General features: G+C 41.7%; 1 protein-coding gene across 7 annotated transcripts in view; it reads right to left on the bottom strand.

Annotated features, from left to right (window-relative positions):
* Positions 1-17,997, bottom strand: part of ENAH (ENAH actin regulator) — a 145,446-nt gene that overhangs the window by 65,502 nt on the left and 61,947 nt on the right. The window lies entirely within an intron of this gene.

Genomic DNA, 17,997 nt, shown 5'->3' with positions numbered 1-17,997 from the left:
CAAAGTGCAATTCAATCAAGTCAAGTGCAAAGTACTACACTTCAGAAGAGAAAAAAACCTGCACTATTACAACATGGAAAATAACTGGGTAGGTGGTAGTATGGCTGAAAAGGATCTGGTGGTAATATTGGATCACACACTGTGTAAGAATCAACAATGTGATGCAGTGACAGAAAAGGCAATTATCATACTGGGGTGGGTTAGGAGCAGTGTTGTGTATAAACCACAGGAGGTAATTTCCCCGCTCTACTTGGCACTGATAAGGTCTCAGCTAAACAACAGTGCCCAATTTTGGGCATCTCACTTTAAGATAGATGTGGACAAACTGGAGAGGGTCCAGAGGAGAGAGAAAGAAAAAAGGATGAAAGCTTTAGAACACCTGACCTATGAGGAAAGGTTAAAAAATGGGCATGCTTAGTCTTGAGAAAAGAAGACCAAGGGGGGACCTGCTAACAGTCTTCAATCATGTTAAAGGCTGTTACAAAGAGGACAGTGATCAATTGTTTTCCACATCCACTGAAGATAGGATTGGCAGTAATTAGCTTAATGTGCACCAAGGGAGATTTAGGTTACGTGACAGGGTCGGGTCAGATGGCTATAGGAGAGTAACAGAAGACAGATATATTAGCCCCAGGCTAAGTAGGTCCCTTTTCCCTGGATAAGGTAACAGGGAAGGTTCCAGAACAATCAGGAACCTTCTGGAGACAATTAAGACAGGCTGATTAGAACACCTGCAGCCAATCAAGAAGCTGCTAGAATCAATTAAGGCAGGCTAATCAAGGCACCTGGGTTTTAAAAAAGGAGCTCACTTCAGTTTGTGGTGTGCGTGTGAGGAGCTGGGAGCAAGAGGCACTAGGAGCTGAGAGTGAGCACGCAGACTGTTGGAGGACTGAGGTGTACAAGCATTATCAGACACCAGGAGGAAGGTCCTATGGTGAGAGTAAAGAAGGTGTTGGGAGGAGGCCATAGGGAAGTAGCCCAGGGAGTTGTAGCTGTTGCACAGCTGTTCTAGGAGGCACTCTAGTCAGCTGCATTGCACAGGGCCCTGGGCTGGAACCTGGAGTAGAGGTTCCATTCGTCGACCTGGACCATGAATTCAGGAAAACGGCCAAGCTGAGGGCTGCCGTGAAGCTCCAAGGCAAGCAAATCCACCAATAAGCACAAGACCCACCAACGTAGAGCAGGAGCTTTGTCACAACTGGTGTTGGAAGTGGGATCTGGTGTCCACAGAGCGGTGGAAGAAGGAGGGTGTTTGGAAGAAAAAAGAAAAAAAAAAGGGTTGGGGTGGGGGGAGAAGAGGGTCTATTTTTATTTTTTTTCACCACAATGGAGGAGTGAGGGCACTGATACAAGCCACGGCTGCCGAGCAAGAGGCTACTCGTGTCCAGGCAGCCGCCCAACAGGAGGCAGAGCAGCTGCAGCAAGAGACTAATTGCCTGCTGATGGACCAGGCTGCTCAAGACCAGGCTATGTTGCGGGAACTGGTAAACCAGGTAAAGGCCCTCACAGAGCTCAACTATGATGGAACAGAAATCATGCGGGCCAGCAATTGGCTGCAGAAAATGACGCAGGAGGATGATGTAGAGGCATACCTCCTGGCCTTTGAGAGGACAGGCCTGCGGGAGGCTTGGCCCCGAGAACAGTGGTCTGGCATCCTTGCTCCATTCCTGTGTGGGGAGGCCCAGAAGGCCTACTATGATTTGCCTGAAGAGGCTGCGGCAGACTATCCCCAGCTGAAAGCAGAGATCCTGGCCAGATCTGGGGTAACGACCGCAGTGCGGGCCCAGCAATATCATGAGCGGAGATACTAGGAAAACAAAACCCCACAGTCCCAATTATATGACCTCATCCATCTTGCATGAAAGTGGTTATGAACTGAGTCCCGGAGTCTGGAGGAGATACTAGAGGTTCTGGTCATCAACCGGTACATGAGAGACTGGGGAATGCCTAGGGCTCCATACCGATGTTACGCCTGCGGGTAGTGGGGACACATAGCTGCACAGCGTCCCAATGCCGAGGAGCCTATGCAGTGTAACCTGAAGAACTGGGCAGACCCATGCTCCCTAATCCACCTTGTGGGGATCTACACTAGACCAGTGAAGCTAAATGGGGTAGAGACCACAGCACTGGTTGATTCGGGGAGTGCTATCACGCTTGTCTCAGGGAAGCTCGTGAAGCGTAATCAGCTGCTCTGGGCTAAGTGTACAGGGATAACATGCATCCATGGGACAGTTGGTTATTACCCCACCATCCCAGTAAAAATTGAGATTCAGGGGAACACTACTGAGATAGCAGCAGGTGTAGTCCCTAAACTCCCTTACCCAGTGCTCACAGGGAGGGACTTCCCAGGGTTTGGAGACTTACTCCGGGTAGGGGAATTGGAGAAAGGGGGAAGCCCTGAAAGTAGTGAGGCATCCACCGTAGACTGTTAACCCCCAACCTTCTCTGAAATATTCCCAGATTTGTTCTCCGCTCCCCGACAGTGTAGAAAGATGAAAAGGGAAAGAAGGGCAGCTAAGGCCTTGGGAACCCGAATACTGGCCCAAAGCCAGAGGGTCGCTCCCGTAGGTAGGCGGACCCGAGCAGCTGAAAAGGAGGCCACCCAGCAGGGAGTAGCACCCGAGTCTGACCCACACCCTAACGCCTCTGAGCCAGTAGAGGCAACAGAGACTGGCCCCCTAGATCTCGCGCAGATTAGCCCCGGGAGAGGAAATTTTGGACGGGACCAGGCTGAAGACCCAAGGTATGACAACATTAGGAAGGAGGTGACCGAAATAGATGAGGTCCCCGTGGAAGGGAAAACCCAGGGACCAGAACCCTACTTCATAATGAAGAAGAATCTCTTATACCGGGTTGCACCAGTACAGGGAAAGAAGGTACAGCAGATCTTAGTACCTCAAAAACACAAGAATGCTGTATTAAGTCTGGCCCATTGTCATCTTTTTGGGGCATTTGGGGGTAGAGAAGACGCTGGCATGGGTCCTGCGATGATTCTTCTGGCCCGGAGTACATAAAGAAGTGCGGAGGTACCGTGCGTCCTGCCCGGAGTGTCAGCTGCACAGTCCCGGTCCCCACTTGAGGGCACCTTTAGTACCCCTTCCCATCATAGAGGTCCCCTTTGAGCGAATAGCCATGGATCTAGCGGGACCCCTAGAGAAGACAGCCCGGAGCCACCAATATATACCTGTCGTTCTGGATTATGCTACTCGCTACCCAGAAGCCGTACCCCTGCGGAACATGGCCTCTAAAATGATAGCTAAAGAGTTGGTGGGGATCTTTGCCCGAGTGGGGCTACCAAAGGAGATATTAACAGACCAAGGTACCCCACTTATGTCGAAGCTAATGAAGGACCTCTGTATGATGCTCCATATACATACCCTGAGAACTTCAGTCTATCATCCGCAGACCGATGGGCTGGTGGAAAGGTTTAACCGAACCATCAAGGCAATGATAAGGAAAGTGGTAAGTCGAGATGGGAAGGATTGGGACACCCTACTATCCTACCTTATGTTTGCAATCCGGGAGGTACCTCAGGCCTCAACAGGGTTTTCCCCCTTTGAATTATTATACGGACGCCACCCCCATGGCATACTAGATATTGCAAAAGAAATCTGGGAAGAGGAACCCAACGAGGGGAGAAATATAATTGACTGTGTGTTGCAGATGCGAGAATGGATAGCCCGGGTCACCCCTATTGTATGGGAACATTTGGAAAAGGCACAGGAGGCCCAGCGAACCCATTACAATCGCCAGGCAAAAGTCCGACAGTTCCAACTAGGGGATCGGGTGATGGTGTTGGTACCCATGGCAGAAAGCAAGCTTTTGGCCCATTGGCAGGGGCCCTATGAGGTGGTTGAACCCTGTGGGGGAAGTAACCTACAAGGTGAGGCAGCCAGGATGCTGGAAACAAGAACAAATTTATCACATTAACCTCTTAAAGCCTTGGCACTAACGAGAGACATGTCTAGTGGCCCAAGAGACCCCGATCCAGGGAAATAATATGCAGGAGCAGATCAAGATATCCACTGATCTGACACCAAACCAGAAGGAGGAGGTAACTGAGATGATCAGCCGATACCAGGACATGTCTTCAACCAAACCAGGCCGGACCACCGAAGCATATCACCACATTATCACAGATCCTAGGGCGAAGGTAACCTTAAGGCCCTATCGGGTCCCAGCAGCAAAAAGGGAGGAGATCAAGGCAGAGGTAAAAAGGGATGTTGGAGCTGGGAGTCATCGAAGAGTCCTACAGTCAATGGTCAAGCCCGACTGTGTTGGTGCCCAAACCTGATGGCACCACTAGGTTTTGTAATGACTTTTGCCGGCTGAATGAGATATCCAGTTTCTATGCATACCCCGTATCAGTGAGTTAGTTGACCGCCTGGGCAATGCCCAATTTTTGACCCCCCTTAATTTAACAAAGGGATACTGGCAGACTCCCCATGCCAAAGATTCGAAAGATGCGGCATTCTCTACACCAGAGGGTCTGTTTCAATATACTGTTCTTTTTGGACTGCATGGGGCACCTGCCACCTTCCAGCATCTTATGGACAAGCTCCTATGGCCCCATACCAGTTATGCAGCAGCATACCTGGATGATGTGATTATTCACACCCCCGACTGGGAAACCCACTTAGGAAAGGTGGAAGCGGTTCTGGACACGCTAAGACAGGCTGGCCTCACAGCCAACCCAGCCAAGTGTGCGATTGGGCTAGCGGAGGCTAAATACCTTGGCTACATTGTAGGAAGGGGCATGGTCAAGCCCCAACTAAACAAACTAGAGGCTATCCAAAATTGGCCCTGGCCGAATCGGAAAAAGCAATTCCGGGCATTCCTGGGTGTGGTGGGGTACTACCGATGATTTCTTCCCCATTTTGCTACCAGAGCGAGTCCCCTGACAGACCCCGGGGTCCAGACATGGTGAAGTGGACAGATGCCGCAGAGAAAGCATTCATGGATCTACAGACAGCCCTTTGCAGTAACCCCGTGCTTATAGCCCCAGACTTCAACAAAGAATTCATTTTACAAACAGATGCATCTGAAGTAGGATTGGGAGCTGTCCTATTGCAGATGGTCGGAGATGAAGAACACCCAATCCTCTACCTCAGCAGGAAACTCCTCCCGAGAGAGCAGAAGTAGGCCGTGGTTGAAAGAGAGTGCCTAGCTGTGAAATGGGCCATGGAAACACTACGTTATTACCTTCTGGGACAACGGTTTACCCTTGTGACCGACCATGCACCCCTCCAGTAGATGCAGCGAAATAAACAGGAACACAAGGGTGACCAGATGGTTCCTGTCCCTACAACCTTTCCAATTCACCATAGAACACCAGGCTGAAAGCCACCATGCCAATGCAGATGGCTTGTCACGAGTACACTGCCTGACATCCCAAGTTGCCCAACTCTGTAGTGTTTTGGGGGGGGGGAGGGATATGTGACAGGGTTGGGTCAGATGGCTATAGGAAAGTAATAGAAGAAGATATATTAGCCCCACACTAAGTAGGTCCCTTTTCCCTGGATAAGGAAACAGGGAAGGTTCCAGAACAATCAGGAACCTTCTGGAGACAATTAAGACAGGCTGATTAGAACACCTGCAGCCAATCAAGAAGCTGCTAGAATCAATTAAGGCAGGCTAATCAAGGCACCTGGGTTTTAAAAAAGGAGCTCACTTCAGTTTGTGGTGTGCGTGTGAGGAGCTGGGAGCAAGAGGCACTAGGAGCTGAGAGTGAGAACGCGGACTGTTGGAGGACTGAGGTGTACAAGCATTATCAGACACCAGGAGGAACGTCCTATGTTGAGGATAAAGGTGTTGGGAGGAGGCCATGGGGAAGTAGCCCAAGGAGTTGTAGCTGTCGCACAGCTTTTCCAGGAGGCACTCTAGACAGCTGCATTGCACAGGGCCCTGGGCTGGAACCTGGAGGAGAGGGCGGGCCCTGGTTCCCCCTAAATCCTCCCAACTCCTGCTCAGACATAGGAGTCATCGAACTGGACTGTGAATTCAGAAACACGGCCAAGCTGAGGGCTGCTGTGAAGCTCCAAGGCAAGCAAATCCGCCAATAAGCGCAAGACCCACCAAGATAGAGCAGGAACTTTGTCACAGTTAGATATTACAAAAAACTTTCTAACTATAAGTATAGTTGAATATAGGAATAGCTTCCAAAGAAGGTTGTGGAATTCCTGTCACTAGAGGTTTTTAAGAACAGGTTAGACAAACACCTGTCAGGGATGATCTACATAGATTTGGTCCTGTATCAGTGAGGAGCTGGACTGATGATCTCTCGAGGTCCCTTTCAGCCATATACGTCTATGCTTTTATAATCATCCATTTTATCCATACCCTCCAAATCTCTAGTTTTATTTCAGCCATCACTTTGTTCTATCTCTCTTTAGAGACTGACATGGGTGTTCATCTTTTATACTCATAGCACACTTGCTCTACACGAGGGGTGCACAATATCTTATAGCAAATCAACTATAATATAAATATATATATATAAATCAACTGGGTTTTCAGTTAAGGGTTTGGAAAGGTATAGTGTAACAAGAACCCAACAAACACAATTACTCAAAGAATAATTGGACCAAACACCCCTAAATTTGACTACAGATTGACCTATTATCTATACTAACATCCGAAACAAAAGCTATGCTGGGGTAGAGGAAAAATCTCTCTTCGTAAGTATCAAAGTTAATTGTATCAATACTATGATAAAATTATTGTATTTTACTTTAATTCTATCAGAGTTTTTAAATATGAATGCTATTATCTGCCTAAAAGACCACTGTCCATGTTTACCTACAGTACTAAGAAATGTGACAATGTGTTAAAAATAAAGTTGGCATAACGTCTCCAAGGTTGTGCACAAAATCGTAAATGCAGCCCTCTGTTAAAAAAAATTGCGTTAAGACAGTTGCGACTTGTATTAGTTTTACTAAAGATCAATACCTAGCATCAACAGAATTAAAATTAAGTAGTTTAACAAAGTTTACATACATTAAACTCTCTTATCCTCAAAATGAAAGATACATCCGTGGTTTCTAAGTTAGGCCAATTGCAGCGTTTTAATGAAATTCTCTGACTCTTACTCCCAAACTTTCACTCAATGCTTTTATGCAATACATTATTGAAATTTAGGATGCTATACAAACACTTGGTTAATAGTTAGAGGCAAACAGAACCCTGCTAAACACTTAATGATCCCCAAAACTGTAATACAAATAAAGTCAAAGGTAATACTTCTTTCGATGTTATATACAATAGGATTATAAAGGAATAGCAATACACTGTCAGACAAAGACTAATTACAAAGTTCCTGTTATTAAAATACATATTTTAGTTCAATGTTTTGACACACTGAAAAGGTAATCTTTCCAACGGATCCAAGTTGTTTTGTATTTAAATTTGCTTGTGGAAACTCTGTTTCACTAAAAGATTAACAACAGCTATTACTATAGAATCTAACATTAAAAAATGAAGTCTAACAATCTTATACATTTATCCTCCTTTTTTCCTTTAATCAATTTTACATTTAAACAAGAGGAAAAAAAAACAACTTACAAGCAAAAATGGAGATATTATCCCATTTCTGACAACACAGATACTGCCACATCCCATTACTATTCTGGCAAGAAGAGAGGACAATGCCCTCCAGAGAACTGTCAGAATGCAAGTAAACCACCATTATTGCAACTCAGCAGGATCAGCTTCCACCACCACGCCCCTACACATTTTATAGATGCATAAACGGGGACGGACACGGACCATTTGTAGTCATAATCAAGGTGGGCCATATCCAGGAGTTGACAAGAACGTCTGAGGAACGGGGTGGAGGGTGGGAAATAACATCTGAGTGGGGGGTGGAGGGTAGGAAATAAAAATGGGGAAATAGTTTTACTTTGTGTAATGACCCATCCACTCCCAGTCTCTATTCAAGCCTAAGTTAATTGTATCCAGTTTGCAAATTAATTCCAATTCAGCAGTCTCTCGGAGTCTGTTTTTTGAAGGTTTTTTTTGTTGAAGAATTGCCACTTTTAGGTCTGTAATCGAGTGACCAGAGAGATTGAAGAGTTCTCCAACTGGTTTTTGAATGTTATAATTCTTGACGTCTGATTTGTGTCCATTTATTCTTTTACGTAGAGACTGTCCAGTTTGGCCAATGTACATGGCAGAGGGGCATTGCTGGCACATGATGGCATATATCACATTGGTAGATGTGCAGGTGAACGAGCCTCTGATAGTGTGGCTGATGTGATCAGGCCCTACGATGGTGTCCCCTGAATAGATATGTGGACACAGTTGGCAACAGGCATCAGAATGCATCCGACGAAGTGAGCTGTGGCTCACAAAAGCTTATGCTCAAATAAATGTGTTAGTCTCTAAGGTGCCACAAGTACTCCTTTTCTTTTTGCAGTAGTAATAACGTAATTTCAGAGAAAGATTTAACTTTCAACCTGAAAATTATTTGTTAGTTTCCAGATGAAACTAGTATAGCTTTTCCCTTTTCTGATGTGTATTTGTTGTTTCTTTTCTCTTTTGCAATTTAAGTAAGAGATGCCTAGGATTAACTAAGATTGTTAGGGGAGTTTGGTTCTTTTAAATTGTCCTTATACCAACTTATATCCAGAAAACCATATACTCATTTAAAAAACACAAGAAACAAACTGATGGTTAGAAAAAAAATGATGCCAATCAAACCCAGAGGATTCCTACATAAATCACAATTATTTTGAGATAGAAGCGACTATATGGAACAACCTATGCAACTACTACAGACACCATCCTATAAGCATCTTCTCTCTCTGCCCTCATCTCCTTTCACTACTAACTCAAAGTCCCCTCTAGATGCAAGTCGCACATACAAATTTATTCTTCTCATACTCATTCTTAAACCACTCCCTTGGGCTAGCATTTCTTGAGACCCTAAAATAGATACTCCACAATAGCATTTGTTGTTCCTTCCCAGTTCAGATAATATATTTTCTGAGACCTCTATCGCAGGGGAATAGATTGTGGTCAATATTAGACACCTCATACTATATTACTGCTGTTTTTTTTAAAACAGGAGTTGTCATAAATATAAAGGGAAGGGTAAACCCCTTTGAAATCCCTCCTGGCCAGGGGAAAGCTCCTCTCACCTGTAAAGGGTTAAGAAGCTAAAGGTAACCTCGCTGGCACCTGACCAAAATGACCAATGAGGAGACAAGATACTTTCAAAAGCTGGGAGGAGGGAGAGAAACAAAGGGTTTGTGTGTCTGTCTGTAGTCGTCTTGGCCGGGGACAGAACAGGAATGGAGTCTTAGAACTTTTAGTAAGTAATCTAGCTAGGTATGTGTTAGATTATGATTTCTTTAAATGGCTGAGAAAAGAATTGTGCTGAATAGAATAACTATTTCTGTCTGTGTATCTTTTTTGTAACTTAAGGTTTTGCCTAGAGGGGTTCTCTATGTTTTTGAATCTAATTACCCTGTAAGATATATACCATCCTGATTTTACAGGGGGAATTTCTTTATTTCTATTTACTTCTATTTTTTATTAAAAGTCTTCTTGTAAAACACTGAATGCTTTTTCATTGTTCTCAGATCCAAGGGTTGGGGTCTGTGGTCACCTATGCAAATTGGTGAGGCTTTTTATCCAACATTTCCCAGGAAAGGGGGAGTGCAAGTGTTGGGAGGATTGTTCATTGTTCTTAAGATCCAAGGGTCTGGGTCTGTAGTCACCTAGGCAAATTGGTGAGGCTTTTTACCAAACCTTGTCCAGGAAGTGGGGTGCAAGGTTTTGGGAAGTATTTTGGGGGGAAGGACGCGTCCAAACAGCTCTTCCCCAGTAACCAGTATTAGTTTGGTGGTGGTAGCGGCCTGTCCAAGGGGTAATATTTTGTACCTTGGGGAAGTTTTGACCTAAGCTGGTAAAGATAAGCTTAGGAGGTTTTTCATGCAGGTCCCCACATCTGTACCCTAGAGTTCAGAGTGGGGGAGGAACCTTGACAGGAGTATTATATGGGCAACCCTGAAGAGGAAAAAAGCAAAAGACATGTATGCATATCATTAATTACCTGTGCCTTCCCCTATTTACAGCTATTCTCTTAAAAGACTGAATATTGTAAGTGAAGGCTCTCAAATGATTATCCTCATAGCTTCGCTCCTTTAACATTTACCCTGTCATTTCATTCACTTTTTGACTGCCAAATTGAACTTTTCAGGAAGCAGATATCAGGAACTTTCCTTCTGTTATTGTGTGAAACAATTTCCCTTCCTTACATCTACAGTGTGCAAACCTTCACAAGAAGTACTATTGTCTTTGCTATAGGTGATTGTTCTTGTACTCACCAATACCAATTTAAAAATACACTCCTGGAAGATTATTAACTTAAAATCAGACATTCCTTTCAACTGAACTCTGGATAACAGTGCTAGATATCTTGTAGCTGTCAAGGTTCCTTCCCCACTCTGAACTCTAGGGTACAGATGTGGGGACCTGCATGAAAACCTCCTAAGCTTACTTTTACCAGCTTAGGTTAAAACTTCCCCAAGGTACAAACTATTTTACCCTTTGCCCTTGGACTTCCACTGCCACCACCAAATGTTTATCTGGGTTTATTTTATTAGAAAAGCGTTGTTTGGAAAAGTCTTTCCCCCCAAAATCCTCCCAACCCTTGCACCCCACTTCCTGGGGAACATTTGCTAAAAATCCTCACCAATTTACATAGGTGACCACAGACCCAAACCCTTGGCTCTTAAGAACAATGAAAAAAAGCATTCAGTTCTTGGAAAGAAGAATTTTAATAGAAGTAACAGTAAAAAAGAAGTAACAATAAAAAGAATCACCTCTGTAAAATCAGGATGGTAAATACTTTACAGGGTAATTAGATTCAAAACAGAGAATCCCTCTAGGCAAAACCTTAAGTTACAAAAAGAGACACAGACAGGAATATCCATTCTATTCAGCACAGTTTAATTTCTCAGGCATTTAAAGAAATCATAATCTAACGCATATCTACCTAGATTACTTACTAAATTCTAAGACTCCATTCCTGTTCTGTCCCCGGCAAAAGCATCACAGAGACAGACCCTTTGTTTTTCCCCTCCCCCCCAACTTTTGAAAGTATCTTGTCTCCTCATTGGTCATTTTGGTCAGGTGCCAGTGAGGTTATCCTAGCTTCTTAACCCTTTACAGGTGAGAGGATTTTTCCTCTGGCCAGGAGGGATTTTAAAGGAGTTTACCCTTCCCTTTATATTTATGACAGTAGCTGATTAAGGATCCTGATGCCTTCTGACCCTCTTAGATGTATGATTACCCACTGTTTAATTCAATCTTTCAAAGCTTCCTAATATTAATAATATTAAATACTAAAATATTAAGTATAAAAGTAGTTAAACTTCAAATTGAAGATTTTTTGGGCAAAGTCACATTTTTAACATTTACAATGATCCAGATGACCTCTGAAAAATACCAACATGATTAAGTAATATCACTTCATCAAGTTATGAGTAACTCTACAATTTGTCTGAAGAATATGCCAAGTGTAACTGTCATGCCAAAAGAAAATATTTTAGTGTGTTTTCCACAACGCAAGAATAGGTTCACTAACATATGAGCAAACCAATTGCAACTACACACTGGCAGTCAAATTTCATTATTTTTCTTCTATATTTTCTTAGTCTGCATAGTAAGCAATTCTTGCAGCAGAACTGGACAGGTATAAATAGGATTCTTCTACTCAGTTTGAAGAATCTGAAGGATTTTAATATTGTTACACATAGATCTAGGTAAAATATATCCTCTTGAAGATTAATATTTTTAAATATAGATTTCTCAAATTTGTTTCACCTTTCACTATTCCATCTTGGGTTAAATACATTTGTAACTATTTTAATATATAGTAGACAACTCAAAAGGACCAAAAAATTAGATCAACCTACCCAATAAGGAAACTGCTCCTAAACACTAAAATTCCCAGTGTAACATTCTTAAAAATTTGTACATACTTTAAAAAAAGAAAAGTGATTGAGATTTGCTTTTATAAAAAGCTATTTAAGTTTAGGGCAGTTTCAGCACATTTCCTAGCAATAGAAGTGCTGATGACATTTGAGCTGCTGAGCCAGTGATTTGTCCAGGTGAAAAAACTTCCATGATGTAACGAGTAACAGAAAACGGGATAGAGAAAAGCCCTGCACTTTAAAGTTGTTGTTAACTAGTGCAGATAAATATCTTTCACATATGTACATCAAAACAGGTTTTTGTTTTTTGGTCTGGAGAAAAGGGAAACTTAACTATGAGCTCCATAAAACAAGCTGGATGATGAGACATCCTGGTTTTCATATTAAATTAACAGGCTGGTTAAATGTCCTTGCCTGATGATCAAACGTCCAGGGCCCTTTCCTTTGCCACAGCTAATTTAAAGTGTATCTTGGACCAAAACATATTCAGAGTTTGGGCACACCAAATAAAGATATTTATTTGGATGAGAGCTAGCTAGCCAAGGCTTAATCCTGACAAGACTGAAGTGATATTGATTAGCAGCTAGAGATGCCAAGAATAATATCTGCCCCTTTAATTGAGGTTGTCTACCTTTAGTTGGGTCAGGTTTATGATGTAAAAATATGGTTGGGCTCTCAGCTGCTACTAGGAAATCAGGCAGCAGCAACATTCACAGACAGCTACAGGGTTACAACCATTCCTTTCAGATTAGGACTTTGCAACTATCATCCATGCCCTTGTCACTTCAAGATGAGATAAATATAATGACATTTACACAGAGCTGCACCTTAGAAAGCATTCAGAAACCGAAGCAGAGGCAGAATGCAACACTCTGCTTGGTAAGTAGAGTACCTGACCATGATTCTATTCAATCTATGTTTCATGTGCTGCACGGGCTACCTATAGGTTTGTGTGTGATTTTTAAGGTGGTTTTGACCTGTAGAGGTCAAAATGGTTGAGCATCTATGTACTGGAATGCCTTTACCCATGTTATGCCATCACAGCTGAAAGCAGCAGAGATACTAGACATGAAGCCCCACTAAAGGGACTGCTAGCAGGGCATTCTCTAGGAGAGCTCTATGGCTTTGGAATTTACTCACTTTGTCCAAAGTAGTCTAAATCCAATGACCTACAGGAACACCATAAAAGCTCATCTTTCCACCCTCTCTTTTCTCTCTCTTCCCCCCGCCCCCCCCCCAGCTTTTGGGGAAGTGGTTAGGAAGCAGCAAGAAGGGGAAGATTAATTGAGTTGTTTGGTTTGTTGATAGTCGGTTGCGTTGATTGTACGGCTGTGCTTTAGTTATATTTTGTTATTTTTTCTTGTTTCAACTTTTAAAGTTCTGCCAGGAGTCCCTCGAGAATACAGACAGGCACTCTTTATTTAGACTTGTATGAACTAAAAAAGAAATCAATTGTTCAGAACAGACTAATTCAGGATGTATGTGTGCAGCAGACTGCTAGAGCTTCTGCTACTAAAAAAGTAGCAAGAGTGTACTTGTGTGTGACTGGATATACTTTATACTAAATAGTACAAGACCCATCAAATTCAAGTAACCTGCACACATGGACCATTATAAATATTTAGGTTAAATGAAAAACTGGACGTGTTGGATGTAATTGTTAAGGCATGAGAGCACTGCTGAGTCTCATGCAACCTCACTGCATATGTCATTTCAGTCTTTACGGCAGCTCAATTCTGGTGAAGAGGTGATTATTAAAGTGGCATAATGTCATAATAAGGAAAATGACAAAGTGTTCAATGACAGCTAAGAAAGAAAAAAGTGCAGAACTATGACAAATGTGATTCCATTTTACTCTACGGTGGTTCTTATATTATGCCAGGCACTCATACTATGGTGATAGATGCCAGTAGAAACCCGTAAGATAGAGGGGTCCAGAAAAACACGGCTGCCTGAAGCCTGAGCTCGGAGTGGGATACCAAATTCATCTGCTTCCATCAACCCTCAAAACTTATTAACCTTCCCAAAAAGCAGCACAGATTTGAAGATGGATTCTACAAAAAATCCAAACATTTTAAAAAAAGATACCTCAACTAAGAAGAGTGTTACTGGCTCAGAGTGTGAAGAGACCTCTCAAATTCCAAGTGACAGTAAAACCAGGCAGAAATGCCATTGGTGAAGAAAATCAAATGGTTATCAAAGTGGATATTTTGGAGTAGATCTCCGAGTTTAAGGCCATGAAAGGATCTGATGCCCAATCTTCTAGCAGTAATGAAGAAAGCTACTGATGTGAAAAGAGTATGTCACTGTGCCAGAAACTGGCCTAAGAGAAACAAGTGAGACACAGTCATATGGCACTGATGGAACAGAGAGAGAGAGAGAGATGCAGCTTAAACTGGATGATATAGAAAACAGAGTGAGAAGGATCATCATCAGAATTAAGGGAATAACTGAAAACACTGATGACTAAAATACAATCTGGTATATAAAAACTTTAATTGCAGAGTTGTTACATCTGAGCTCTCTGGAACAGATGAAGTTCGAGAGAGCACACAGGGTACTGCTTCCCTGGCCTGGACCTCATAATAATGGACCCAGAGATCTAATTGTGAAATTTCACTATCTGAATATGAAAAAGGCCAGAGACCATTCACTGCTCATACTCAGAGGCCACAAGCTATGATTTTTCCATGACCCCTCTGTCCTAACTTTAAAAGAGAGAAGGGAGCTGGGGGGAAATTACAGCAGCACTCAGGATCGCAGATATCCACTACAGATATAAATTCTTATTTAAACTCTCATTCAGCTTCCAAAATCAGTATTATACAGTAAGAAACTTTAAACAAGAAAAAGGTCTCGCACATCCAAGATGGGGCACAGGCCCCCTTTGGCCTTCGGAATGAAAAAATACCAGGAGTAAAACCCTTTCCCTCTTTATTCCATGGGAACTTGCTCTATGGCCCCCAGTAGTAGGAGGGCTTGCACTTCCTGGGTGAGCAGTGAGGGGGGAAAAGGGGTGGGAAGGAGGGACAGAAAGAAATTAGAGGTGTACCTTACTGCCACTGTATTGAGAACCCAGTGGTCCGTAGTTACAGCGGTCCAAGCAGAGAGGTAAGGCAACAAACGGTGGGAAAATAAAGGATGAGACAGATCCTGGTTGCAGGCTGGGAGGTCACCCTACCACTAAAGTATATGAAAATAGTAAGAACTGATAACTATCCACTAAGCATAACTATTTACAAAGAAAAAAGTTCAAAAAACCACTGAATAGGAACCACTTGCTAGAGCAAGGGAAGCGTTCCAGCACCAACACTGGCGTAAGAAGGAACTGAGGGAGGAAGGGGGCCGGCGGCATCCTTATACTGCACATATGGGCGCCACTCCAGAGGGTGCCAGAGCCGGTTCCCTACAGATACCACTGAGGGTAAAAACTTCTGGCACCAGTGTATGTGGTGAGCACACACACCTACAATGGAATGGACATAAGCAAGCACTGGAAGAATATATGATCATTTGAAGGACTGCTGGAGCAAGTTAAGTTGATCACAAACTTATTCAACTTATTTCAACATCTGAAAAAAATATATTTTCAATGTAATATATAATATGATACTTGTCAAATCAGAATGATTATTTCATCTTCATTTTCTCTAAACAGGAAGTCTAGTTTTAGCTGTATTAGTCTTATAACCTGGAATCATATTTTATTTGCAGATCTTTGTTCAATAGCTATGTAACAGCAAACAGTATTATGCTTAGACAAATAATTTTTGTTCATGATTTTCACTATACACCAATATTCTCTAGGTTATCCATGCCTAAAACAATTTTTAAATCAGTTATAGTTGAAGTAAAATAATATTAAATTCATAGTGATTCTCCCAGTGCCTGATCTGAAGCCTGTTGATGTTAATGGGCTTGGGTTCAGGCCCAAATGATTTCACATCAAGTATATTCAGTTTATAAGTTAACTGCTGCCACAGAGAGCTGTGGGGGGCCATGCCTGCAGAGGTGAAAGTAAACAAAATGTCTCAAGGCCCACCTGATGGGCCGCATGCCAAAGGCTGCCGACCCCTGTTCTAGCCTGACAAACTCCAAAGAATTAAGCTTTGTTTTTTTCCACTTACATCACTAGTATCAACAACTTATCCTTGATAGCAAACTATCTGTAGTTACAGTAGCATGTTCATAAGGCAGCTGTTTTAAAGGATTATGCTGCTACCATTCACATTTTAGCAGCAGTATGTAAGTATGCTACCTGTATTCAGAGCTAAGTGCAAACTGACTATTTTTATTTAACTGTTAAAATGTAGTGAAATATTTAGGTCAGAATGAATTTAGACTACTTATTCCTGCTTTCTTATTTTCCTATATTTAAATAGGTCATAATCTGACTTTATATTCAACTAAGCTTAAGGAACAAAAGGTAGGAAGCTAAAGAATACTATTTACAAAATAAGGAACATGTATACAGGGAAACAGTGTAATAAAAGAAGCAATCTTCTCTTTAGCATTATATTTACTATTCAAGTTTTTCATTTTTGTGCTCAAGGTAATCTGACTCTTCTCGGCCTTTCCCTTATATAGAACATCAAAAGTTCTATATAACCAAAGTTTCTCTAACAATTTAGTTGATGTATGAAGCAGAACATAGACTTTGAAATGCTAGTAGTAGAAAGAAATGGTTTTGGTTGGCTAAATAAGTAAGTGGGTTTCACTTGAAGACACAGGTAATACTTTTTGTTGACAAAAAAAATCACTTTTCTGACTAGTGACATCTTACAAAGGGCAAGCATTCCAAAACTGTTCTATTTCAAACTGTTTGCACAGTTTACATGTTGCTGTAATTTCCTTGTCCTTTTCACAAACAAAATATTTGGACTGAAATAAGAGCTCTTTCCTTAATGGCACAAACAAATTCTGACTCACTACAGAATCAAGGGACAGTTTGGTAGCGAGGAACAACAATTTTATACATGCATGAATATCTGGCAGGGAAAATATAAAAACCCTGGAAAAATAAATTACTACTTGCAGAATTATCATGACAATTTATCATCACATGCAAAACATCTACTTGCTGATTCTCATAATGATGAGGAAGCAATTTTACTTGCTTACCAAAAAAACTGCCCCAGGAAATTTTGCATGCCAGCTATATTTCTTTCACTTTTCCCTCTTGCATTTAGAGCTTTTTCCATTCTCCCATCCTGCCAGCATACTGCTAATTAAGGTCACATTGTAACTGAAGACATTAAATATCATCTTCACTCCTCATCCAAATTCCCCCCAATGAAGGTTTGGGCAAGAATTTTATCCTTTATTTTTATTTTTATTAAGGATTCACACAAAAAAATTAGATCAACTATGAAATGTGTAAAGACTACATATTGAAGCAATGTAATTTTGATTCATTTAAGTGTCCTACAAACTTCCAGTATCTTTTACAAGTTTATAAACCTGGAATAAAATCCAAGATTTACATTTCACTGTAATTTGGAATTTACTACATAATTTATGCTTATTTGTGTTTATTACATACAATTGTTAATCTAACCAAATGAAATGAAGAATTCCGATACTTTTCAATACTATTTCCAACTCTTCTAAATTTGAAATCATCCTTAAAAATTTTAACAATCTGGCAGGAACTGTTCTCTACACTAAGGTTTTTGACAGCAAATCTAGGTTAGGCTTAAATTCTAAAGATTCCTTCAGAAAACCTTGCAGATATAGCTCAAGAAGCCAGGATGTTGTCAATTCTCTGTTACTAGTGGCTTCTTTAAAAGTGAGACAAACTGGAATTAAGACAACAATATGCCTATTAAGCTTACCAACTAAAGCACTGAATCAATGGGGGCTAAACTCCTAGGATTGGGGAAGAGATGTTAGATTTTCTTCATTTGACTTCCCCTTTTAATAATAAATTAAGATATTATATAAACAAAACAAAAAAAGAAAAATCTGTATAAGATTCACAACATTTTCTCTAGAAAGGAAAATCCTCAAAAACATCTTGAGGAAAGAAAAATTAAGATTTAATATTTAATTTATTTTC

This window comes from Lepidochelys olivacea (assembly GCF_965140295.1).
Source record: "Lepidochelys olivacea isolate rLepOli2 genome assembly, chromosome: 3".
Lineage (NCBI taxonomy): Eukaryota > Metazoa > Chordata > Testudines > Cheloniidae > Lepidochelys > Lepidochelys olivacea.
Note: the sequence above shows the minus strand (reverse complement) of the source record. Positions and strands in the feature narration are given on the sequence as shown.